Source organism: Chlorocebus sabaeus, chromosome 18 (assembly GCF_047675955.1).
Source record: "Chlorocebus sabaeus isolate Y175 chromosome 18, mChlSab1.0.hap1, whole genome shotgun sequence".
NCBI lineage: Eukaryota > Metazoa > Chordata > Mammalia > Primates > Cercopithecidae > Chlorocebus > Chlorocebus sabaeus.
The window spans coordinates 13,469,809-13,481,973 of NC_132921.1; positions in this window are offsets into that span (position 1 = coordinate 13,469,809).

Genomic DNA, 12,165 nt, shown 5'->3' on the forward strand with positions numbered 1-12,165 from the left:
ATGAATGTCACAATTTTTCAATACAGTAATACTGGCCAGAAAGCTAATGGATATTCATTTCAGATTCTGAAAATAGCTTGACTGTTAACCTTGGCTTGTGGTAATATTTCCACATATACATGACTATACATACATACACACACACACATCCCTACTACAAGTCTGTGTATATGTTTTATTTAGAACATGGGAGAATCCACTTCTTAAGGACTGCTTGCTTCCACTTTCTAATAGAACTATTCCTAATGTAAAAATTAGCTCATCTAGATAGAAATAGCATTATTAACTGTCCTTCCTCTGGCAGATATTGCTTATTTTGCTTTCCAAGTCAGTGTGCCTAAATTTTAGACCAAAATTAAGGTCATGTATATCATTTAACTGCATCATATATGTAAAGTTTGTTAGACTTCATGAAGATTACATTTAAGTTAATTGTGAGTGAAAGAATTGTGATCAAGAATGAGAACAGTGTGTACTTTATTCCAATCTAGCTTAAGCCTAATCATATGCAACAAATAAAAAATTATATTACAGTCACCATCTGTTAAACATGCTTGTCCAAAACCTCAATTTGCTAATTCTCCACATTGTGAATTTATACCTTCCTTAGGTAGAATCAAAATGTTACTTTCCCAGCGTTCCTTGCCACAAGAGTGGAGCCAAGCAGCAGCCTCCACTTCCAAGGAAGAAGCAACATTTGGAATGATGGCAATGTGTTCTCAGCTCTGGTAGCAATATTCATTGTGAAGGTTATCACTCTTTTTGGAGAACTCTGGCAGAGATGTTCGCTCTCTGGTATCTGGCCCCTGGCTTTTTGAATGGCCATTGGTTTCTTTTGGCTGAAATTATTTCTGCTTAAAAATATATGGTAAGTTTGGACAGTTCTCCTGGTTGTGTATCGCACAGTTTGATTTCCTGGCCCTTTCAAAAACTGTCAGCCAACCAATAGCCTCTAACAAGACCCTTTCTGTTTAAGCTAAATGAAGTAGATTCTGTAATCCAATTTTGGCAAACGTGTAATAATCACATGCGTTCAATGCTGAGCAATTGGCAAAAATACTTAGCCGTATGTGGCTAAGGTAATTGTCTTTTATTCTATTGTGAATTCATGTGTTCTGTCCAGAGAATGTGTTGCTAATTTGTTCCTGCACACTCTGCACTGTTCTTGTCCTAAGTTTTTATGCACTATGATGATACCTTATTTTTCCTTTATTTTTTTTGCAAAAATTTAGATGTCAAATCTTTGTCAACTAGATGCCTAATATTTGCCTTTTATTTGCTCTGCAAAATGTGGTAGTTTCCCCATTTGCACAGTGCTGCACACCCTTCCCATACCCAATTGTTCTCTGTACAATAAGCAGGAGAATTCCAGCTTCTTGGTCAATTTTCTTTATGGTACATGTATGTACTGGTGAGGACAGTATCTTCTAATCTCTTCCTTTTAGAAGAAAGGGCATCTTTCTCTGTTGGGTGGGGGCGAAACATAAGACTAAGTGCTCAGGAGAAATATTTCTATGATGATGCTTAATTCTTCATTTCTAGAAGTATTTAATGTGTTGCTTTCTCAGCTTAATGTTTTCATTTTCATAAAATTAAGGAAATAGAGTCTAGATTAAGGGGGAGGTTGTAGGACAAAGTCTGTTATCACAAGAAGTGAGCAGATGAGAAAATGCTGGGAATACCCAGAGGTGACTATTCCGGGCTGTGTTTAGCATTATAAAACCACCTTGAAAAAGGAAGGAACTACAAAATAGGGGTACAGATAGGGAGTCAATGCTAATGAAGGAAGCAACTGAGAAGTAGGTGGGGTGACAGCAAGAGTGGAGGACTTCTCAAGCTGCCATGTGGGCCTCCTGAAGTAGTTTACAGGGTTTCTTTAGTAGGTACATAAAAGTTTGCCAAAATAGGCTGAAATAGAGCATAAAGTAACAGTTTGGGGATGAGATTTGGCTTTTAAACTTTCCATACTTCTTAAGTCTTGGACTGAATGAGCAATACAAGAAGTTGTAGAAATAAATATATATAAAAAAAGTTTCTTCCTATGGACAGATCCTTTCTATTTTTTATTAGAAAAGATATGACAAAATATAAATTACATGAATAATTTAGTTATACAAAAGCTGAATTATTGATTTAGTTAGAATTATTGAAGGAACTTAGGGTTCCAGGATTTTCCTGTATGAAGGTAAAATAGGCTTTCTGAGTTGAGGAAATTGTTTCACAAAAGCTTGTTTATGTGGCAGCAGTGAGAAGTAATAGGGTTTATATATTTATTGTGTGTATAAATATAAATATATATGCAAATATATGCAAAATGTTAATATTTGGTATTAGAAAAAATGTAAAACATATAGTGAAAGTTATATAAGTTGGTTATCTGATATCTTAAATACAACCTAGTCATTCTCAGATTTTCATTAATGTGCAAATACTTCTTTAAATAGGAAATTGCCAAACATCGCCTTATTGAGAATATAAGCTTATAGAGTGACTGTAGTCAATACATGAAAGGAAGACATGCACAAAACATACACTTCCCTGTGTGTAATACAGACTTACTGCAATTTGGTTTTCTATTTATAAGTTAATGAACATCTGGTTTTGCCCATATTTTAGTTCAACGAGGAAAGTCAATATAAACATTCACATCTTGATTTTTGTGATAGACATATGTTTTCTTTTCTCTTGTATAAAAATTTAGAAATGGGGTAACTAGTTTTATGGTAAGTATATCTTTAACTTCATGAGAAATTGTTCATTTTTAGTGGAAGTTATTACTACATTTTGCAATTGAATGAATAGTTTGTGTGTTTCAGTAGCTCTGCCCCTCACCAGCATTTTTTATCACCTTTTTTAGTTTGTTTTGTTTATTTTGGACATTCTAGCAGGTTATGCAATGGTATAAGTGTGGTTTAAATTTTTTTCTAATGACAAATTATTTTAAACATTATTTTCTCACAATCATTTTCTTTCTATAGCTCTTCTCTAGTCACATGTCTTCAATTTGTTGCCCAATTTTATTGGGTGTGTCTTATTATTGAATTATAAAAATTCTCATCAACTTTGTATTTTGTACATACTTTCTTCCAAGTTGTGACTAGTATTTTAATTTTATTAACATTCTCTCTCAGAAAACATAAGTTTTCATTTTTTATAAAGTTCAATTTATAAACTGTTTATGAATCATAATTTTATGCTCTATTGAGCTAACTGTTGCCTAATCTTGGTTTGCAATATATTTCTTTTATATTTTTCTATTAGATATCTTTTTTTTTCATATGGAGATTTGGGTTGTATATTCAGGCCTATAATCCTCTTGTTTTAAATAAGATTTAGTTTATGTCACAATATACTCATGAAGGTTCATTGTTTTTCATATGACTATCCAGTTATTCCAGAACCACTTGTAAAATGGTATATTCTTTCTCTAATTGAATATTCTTAACACCTTAACATATATCTGGACTTTACGCATGACCTATATAATTGCCCTAAAAGAACTCTTATTTATTCTAGCTATAATCCCAAATATATTAGAAACTAGTCAAGTAATTTCATTATGTGTTTCAGTTTTACAAGATAATGCATCAAATTTCTCATGAAAATTACAGAAGGAATATGACTTTGAGAGTACAATTTGAAATTATAAATGTCTATTATTTGTTTAGCTGAGAAGCTATCATTTGGCACAGAGAAGAAAACTGAAAAAAACAAGTTGTGATTTTTTTCATTTCACTCAAAATGTCACCAACAAGTAACAGATAAAATAAATAGAAACGCACATCTCTGTCTCACACATACACACACATACACACAGAGAAAAATGTTAACACAATTGATAGCACATTCTTTACTCTATCTGGAATTAGATTATGCCTATGATGTTTAAAATTAGACTCTCTTTCTTACATAAGGAGCCTGTGTTACCAAAACCCAAGGGGTTTGGTCTAGGCCCTGCTGCTCGCTGCACAGAAAGCCAATCACTGAGAAAAGTATTGCCAGGGAGGAAGGCTTTAATCGGGTGCTGCAGCCAAGGAGATGAGAGATCAGTCTCAAATCCATCTCCTTAACTAAAATTAGGGGTTTGTAGAGCAGGGATAAAATATAACTACATGCAAGAAAACAGGAGTTAGGCAGTGGAAAGGAAGAGAAGTGGGTCAATAGGAAGCAGATGGTCAGTTAGGCCATCATGACAATTGAGAGGTCTTGTAGATCATTGTACAGATACTATGATACGATTGGGTGAGTTTAAGTTCCTTGATACTATCTGAGAGGCTTGATGGTTGGTTTCCTGATAAAGGAACTCAGATAACGCAAATGTAATTTTCTCAAAGTTTAAGACTGGGAGAGTCAATTTCTGTGTTTATTCAAATAAACTGAAAACATCAATTCTATGGGACAATTGGGTCGGTTTCACCTGGTTGCTCACTGGGACTGAGATAAGTCATGAGTTTAGCAAGTACAGGGAAAATAGTGTCCAAAAAAGTCATGAAGATTCGGGCTAAACCTATTCCAGAAAGGAAGTAAAGCTGAGAAGACCAAGTGAGCTAAATTCATGCCTAATTTATGACATTTTTCTGTCCCATTTGAAGAATTGAAACATATTCAAAAGATCTGATGCCTCTATGAAATATCTCTGCAACCACTACGTTATAAAATCTAAGTATAAGCTAATCAAGAAAAACAGTGAGACCGAAACAAACAAACGAAATACATGAAGAGTAATGGGCAGCTTGTTTATGAACTGCAGTGGCCATAGTTACTGCCAATAGGTTTTCCTGGGAAGACAACTCAGTAGTAGGCTTGAAACAGGCTTGGCTTGGGTTCAAGATTGCTTTTACATTTGTTTATTTCTGAAACAGATAACCGTCAATGCAAAATTTATGCACTGTGAAGATGTGGGTGTGTAAAATATGTGCTCCACTGATTTTGTCTTTTCTAATAGCAAGGCAGCCAAAAATCAGAAGACTTGATGGAAAATGCTGGTCAGAAATGTTTCATGTGCTCAGAGCCTTTTATTTTTGCCAGCACATTAACACCAATTAGCATTTACACTAACACAGAAAACGGTGCTTTTCCAGAAGTTCCAACACCTAACCTAATCCTTATCTTCTGAGAGTTAAGTTTTCTGTCTGAGATTTTGTTGTCAGGGTTGGAGTATGAAATTTTCATTTTTGTCCACTTAGGGGATCCTGTGGCCATGCTTATTCACAGCCTACCATGCGGCAGTGATAAAAATGATGAGAAGCTTTCACATCAAAAACGAAAAGAAGATGGAAAGTGAGGAAAAATAATTCTGTTGTTGAGGGCAGAAACCATTCTACCTACACTACTGGAAAAGGGAGATTTTCATCTTATTATTCACTCTATAATCAAGATATATATCTTAATAGTTACATCAAAAGACAAAGGATACTTTAAATTTTGCTGAATTACAAACAAATCTCAACATCACTTGAAAATTTTGACAAAAAACCAGTGTGTATTTTTCCTCATAAATGTTCCAAATATGATATTTCATAATACACAAATATTCATAAAGATATTTTCTCTTTTCTCTGGTAAAAGTGCAGTTCCAAAATAGAAAGTCAAATCTGAAGTGAACTGCATTGCTTTAAGGAATATGATCACTATTGCATGTAGTGATATAGTTCCTTTGGGTAGGAGGTGGGAGGAATAATTATCTTAGACTAATTTTAATGCATATCCATTCAAATAACCAGAGAATACATGAATTACAGAGTTAATATCCTTGAGGAAAATAAAACATGAATGATCTCATTGTTGAAAAAAACAAAGGAAATACCTCTTTGTGACAATGCAGGTGGTACAATACTGCATATCATCAAAAATTTTACTATACAACATTTTGGAATAATATTGAATTCTGTCACATATGGTAGTTCATTGTATTATGATCTGCTGCTCTCGGTGGTGTAGGTAAACCACATTTCCAGATGGCAGAAGTAAATATGGACTCCGTATGATTAAAAAAAAAAAAAGTAGGCAATTTTAGTTTTGGCACACTCTTTAATTACTACACAGCAAACAAAGATGAAAACAGAGACATCTTTGGAAAGTTTATTGATTGATTTTATTTCCTGACTCAATAAGTAACACACGCTACCGTGGAATATTTTTCAAAAAGAAAATATTTGGAAATTTTGGAAACATAATAAACATAAAGAGAAAACAAAAATGACCTCTAAGCATACAGTATAGAATTTTCCGTGACTGTGGGAATGTAAGTGTATGTTTTTGTGTGTGGTGTCTGTGCATTATAACAAGTTCATTTGCAGACATGTATCATAAAGTAGGAACACAAATGATACAAAATATCTACACTGTAAATGTCTTTTAAAATACATCATGTAGTGTTTGAAAACGTACCTTAAAAAGTAAATACTATATGATTTTTTTGTAGTATAATGCTGTCACATCCTAAACCACCCACTAATGTTGATAAAAGTATTATGAATACTTTGCAGTTGGCAAAACTGGAGAAATAACTTATACAATGTCACACAACTGTTTCGTGTGAGACTTTCTGCAAAGATAGTTTCCTTAATAACTACTCTATTGTTTATCTTGAGTTGTATAATTAGGTCAAACAATATAAAAATTGCTGAAGTAGGTCTCAGACAGGTTGTAAAACCATACATTTTGTGTAATAAACAAAAATGAAAGTATATTCAAAAGCAATTTGAAAGAGTTCAGTCTTTTTAGTTCAGTCATTTTTATATTTGCTTTGGAGGAAAAATAACATTGTTTTTTCATTTATCTTACAATATTTGATTAGATTTTTACTAGGCTTTTCATGAGCTACTAATATCATAAGGGTATTCTTATTTTCTGTTATGTTTGCTGCAGATATTTAATCTCAATATGGCCTTTAAATATGAATTTTAGCTTTAATGTTTTTCATATAAGAAAATTTTATATTTTTATGTTTTTATTTGGAATAATTACCAAATATCGTACTCACATTCTCCCATTTATTTAAGAAGTCCTCTCATATTTCAAGAGCTTGCAATGATCTCCTTGATTTTGTTATGACTTTCCCATTTTCATAATTAAACATTGTTTATCTCATAAGCATTTACACTAAAGTAAAATCTAATATTTATATTTTTTCTAATGAATCAATTACTTTAATATAATGAATTGAATAATAACTTATCCACTTATATATACCAACAAATTTTTATTATTTCACATATAGAGGTGAATTTTTTTCCTGAACTGTCTATCTTGTTCTATTGTTTGTCTCTTATATAATCTGATACAAATATTTTAATACACTAGTTAAGAACTACTTTTTGCTCCTCATTTTCTTTACTTGGAATTTTATCACGAATGCCCTTAGGTTTAATTATTATATATAAATATGTTCTTTACCATGTTAAATAAATCTATAAATTGAATAATTTACAGAAAGTTATAAAGTTTATTAAAATCTTTTTTCAAATCTTCAGTGATTAAAATGTGATTTTATTCCTTTGCTGAAATTACACGTGCTCTTTCTGCTAAAGTAAAAGACAGAATCATCAAAAGTTGCTATTGATTTTTCTCAAGAGAGCTTTCCTAACCTCTCCGGGATATTTTAATGTGAATGCATTTTCATCATCATGTTGTGGAGACGGTAGGATGTTTGCCAGCATTGTTACACAGCTGATCATAGCTAGAGAGTTCAATCAGGCTAATGTGGTTGATGAATGAATTTTGATTTTCTCCCAAATACACCATCAGAACACCTAAGTCCATTACATCTTTTAAAAATTTCTACAATTAAAGCAATCACCCGAGTCTGATTTAAAAAATAAAAAGGAATATAACAAATTAAAAGGAAACAGTAATGTCCCAAGTCAGGCTTATGTGCAGCAGGGAATCTAGCTCTTCACTACTGTCCAAAGAAATCTAGTTCTGTCATTATTCTGGAGACGTTTTGGTTTGAATTAGGTAATAACAACTAATATTTTTGTGCCTGTGCACATACTTCTGACTGCATGCCTAGTGATCTCTGTCTTATAGATTTTTCATGTATTTACCTATTTAATACTAATAAATTCTATGATAAAATATTGTTACTGCTCTTATTTCGCAAATGAGGTAACTGAGTCACAGGATAATGGCATAACTTATGAAACATCAGAAAGCCTATAAAGTTAACGGTCTGACTTCAGAGCACACATATGATATCACTTCCAAACATTAGAAGATTTCTCCCATTATATGGTCTTGTTGGACCCTGCTACCTGCTTCCAAGATAAGTGTATGTGGTCTACAGATGCTAATCAGATATGATCCACCCTCAATTTTACATAAGTCAATTTTTTGAATCAAAGGTACCACCATAGTTTTTTTCTATACAAAGAATCAGTTCACAACCGGACAGAATGACAGAGAGCGTGATCCATTAGGAATATTATTTAGCAACGCTGGCACTGTGACTAAGAGTGGAAAAGAGAGGGTGTAACAAGCAGTGATGTCCCCTGATTTGTCAGTGGACACGATAGATCAGGAGAAGAGGCACTAGGGATACTTTAAGCAGAATCTCAAAGTGGATGATCTATTTCCTTTAGTTTTTTTATATCCAGAAATATGAAATGCTATTGTTTATCTTGGGTTGTGAGAATTGTGAAAATGAATTCTCTTTTTAAACGGACACCTCTCTTCCGTGGAGTGGGCAAATCAAATGCACCTTTTATGAGGCAAGTGAACAATCACATATTTTAGTTTAATTGTAAGGTTCAATAGAGTCTTTCTGAAAGAAATCCTGTTTGCATAGTATTATACTGAATTTTCTTTATTATATTTTTAAAATTTATTTCTAGTGTCTTTTCATGTTTTATTTTGTATGTCAATGTTTACACTCTCAGGTGAGATTGATTTATATTTTTTTAAATCATTGTCATATTTTAGTATTATGGATATTGTAACTATAAAATCAACCGAAAAGTGTATTTTTCTTAAACGAAGATTTTACACAGAAACATTTTAATCTGATTTAAAATAATTATTTATAAATAACTAATAATTAATTGTATTAAAACACCAAGATTTGCGTATTATACTATGTAAAAATCTTATTTAGAAATAATATTTTGACTTGCTAAGTTTGTGTAAAGCTATTTACTCCCTATAAAAATGCATTCATCATTAACTTAAAGGTATTTGTAAATGAGTGTTGTTAATTATTAGAATGCATTTTTTTCACCAAGGTTATCATACTTAACCTTTATTAATTTACTCATCAATTTATCCACTCAACTTTATTTATTTGTTTGTTTCTTTCTTTATTTTAATGCCTAGTCAGAGCTGGGCCCTGAGATAACTGATGGAGATAAAGTTAATTTAAAACAATGAACTTTTCGTTTTTTAATGGTCTTATACTATTATGATGAGGAAGACTTTAAGTATTCCATACATGTGTATGTATGTGTGTGTGTTAGTGCGCTAATATATATATAGTGATATATATATTATATATATCACTAACCATTATGAAGTGAATTGTCTCCCCTGCAAAATTCATAAACTGAAGCTTTAACTCTCAATGTGACAGTATGTGGAGACGGGAACTTTAAAAAGGTAATAAAGGTCAAATGAGGTCACAAGCATGGGGTGCTGATCCAATATGACTAGTGTCCTTAGAAGAAGGGGAAGAGACACCAGGGATGTGCTCAAAGAGAAAAGCCCTGTGGAGACACAGCAATAAATCAACCTCTGCAAGCTAAGGAGAGAGATCTCATTAGAAAACAACCTGCTGACACTTTGACCTTGGACTTGCAGTCTTCACAACTGCGATACATTTCTGTTCTTTAAGCCGCCCGGTGGGTGCTATTATATTCTATGGCAGCCTGAGCAGACGAACACAGAAACTTTAGTACATTCTGTGAAGAAAGGGTCCATGATCTATGAGGTACTATAATAGGATGAATTGACGAAAACTTAGAAGGTCAGAGAACACTGCGTATGGAAGGGATGAGTGACCTGATACTGAAGGAATGATCGTAGGTTGTGCGACAAAGCAAAAGAGTGTCAGGAGAAAAAATGAAGCTGTATCAGAAGGAACGGGCCTAAGGAGAAACGTGTTCTCTGCAATTAAAGCGTTCGAAGCAGGAAGTGTTTGCATGCATGTGCCTGTGCTGTGTGGTATCTCTCATTGTCAGTTAAGAGGTCATTTGAGATAAGAAATGACTGCAACCTTAGACTAGGTGAGGGTGCTGGGGATTCATGGCAAAAATAATTACGCTCCAGAAAACAGGACATAAGAGGGAAACTGTGATCCAGAATCCAATATCATGAATAAACGCGGGGGAAGAGGTTGAGCTCTTCATAATTATATTTTTCTGCTTTCTCTGAATGAAAAAAAGGGGGCTCTAAAAGTGAGGGGCACTTTGCACTTCAAAGAACACTGAACTAGAAAAGATTTAGGAGTGTTACAAAATAACCTGAGAAGCGCTAATGAAGCAGTTCATACTTAATTTTACTTTCTGTCTTTTAGCTTACTGCCATCCATCTCATGTGAAAGTGAGACCAAAATGAGTAGTAATGTAACAACTAATAATACCACTTTCTGCTTAAACTTCTCCCTGGAAACTCAGGGTATTACATCCATATTATTGCATCAATCTTCATAACATTGCAAATAAGAGCATTGACATTCCAGGAGCACTGGGAAGAAGAATGACTCCTGCACGTGTGATAACGGTCAATTGAAATTTTAGATTAGTTCTGGTAGCTCAGTGCAAGCTCATTAGGCAAAGGTTTGGTTTAAGAAATATATTTTACTAACTTTGTTAGGAAAGTTTAACATTCGTATCAATTAATTCACACTTTCTCTGCAACTCCAATGCCATATATATACCCTAACCATTAAAAAAGGCTCTAGTCTCTCTGCCTCACTGCCGATTATAAGAGAAGGCCTCTGATAGGGGTCAGCGCATGTATTTATGAATTGAGATTTCTGGAGGAAGAAAAAATTAATTGAAATCCTTCTCATGTCTTATTTTCATCCTCTCTGATTGAGTCATCCAGGTATTTCTCATTCAATGAACTATTCAAACTTCACTGAAGTTTTTCATTTTCTGGCCGCTGTTTCAAGTATGTGGAAAGTCGAGCAGCACCAGAAGAAAAGCCGTGGATGGGAAAATGTAAGCTCCTTTCTGTGTCATTGATTTCTTCTTTCATGTTTTACTGTGGGATCGAGAAAATTCAGAGGGCCAATCCCAAGGGTTGAGCCTAGGAGCCATGAGCAGTTAGGAGCAACAGGCGTTTTCCTGGATTATTCATTTGTGGTCCTAAGCAGTTTTGAGGTAGGAGACTGTGTAAGTGTTCAGGGTAAAAGTATAAATGTTTTTGGAGTTCTGTTTGTGGAACTGTCTAATGCAATCATCTCTGCCTATTGTAAATTTAGGATGTATGGCCCAGTGCAATGCAGGGAATTATAAGAAGGAAATTAATTATTAGTTCTTGTAAAAAATAAAATGAGTTAAAGACCTATACTATTACATCCAGACTTCAAAAAACGTGTTCCAAATTTACTTGGTTGTTTATTTATAAAGATCTCAGTATAATTTTCTGTTAGTCTATTCATAGACACTTCTGCCTACATAGTGTTATTTACAAATGTTCAGCAAAAGTATGAGCTATAATACACATATCTCTTACTCTGGTCAAAGGAAAGCATGGGCAAATCCCATGCTCTATGGCAATCCTGGCCAATGACTTAAAATTAGTTTTCTAGGACTCCAGGTTGTGGTTTGGGTAACTGATAATTTTACTATACTATATTTTCTTGGAAAATTTTTCTATAAGATATACATAAAGAGAGAATCAGTTGTCCTCCTGAGAGCTCTTGTGAGCAGCCTAAATTTGTATCACTGTGGAAGTATCTAAGTATTGCTCTTGGAGCTATGTTGTCCACTTGAAGAGGAGGACTTTCAAAGTTTAAAGTCTCAAAAAAGGTCCAAATTGTCAAGATGTATATGTGTGCACTTGGCAATTGAATACCTGGTGTTCATATGATAAGTAGACTATAAATTCGAAGCAGAAGGTATGAGGAGGTAAGCTTTATCTACAGGAGTGGGCCCACTGTGGGTTTGTTGAAGCATGTCGATTCTCTGTATGGATTAAATTAGTTCCAAGAAAGCAGGTTGGAAG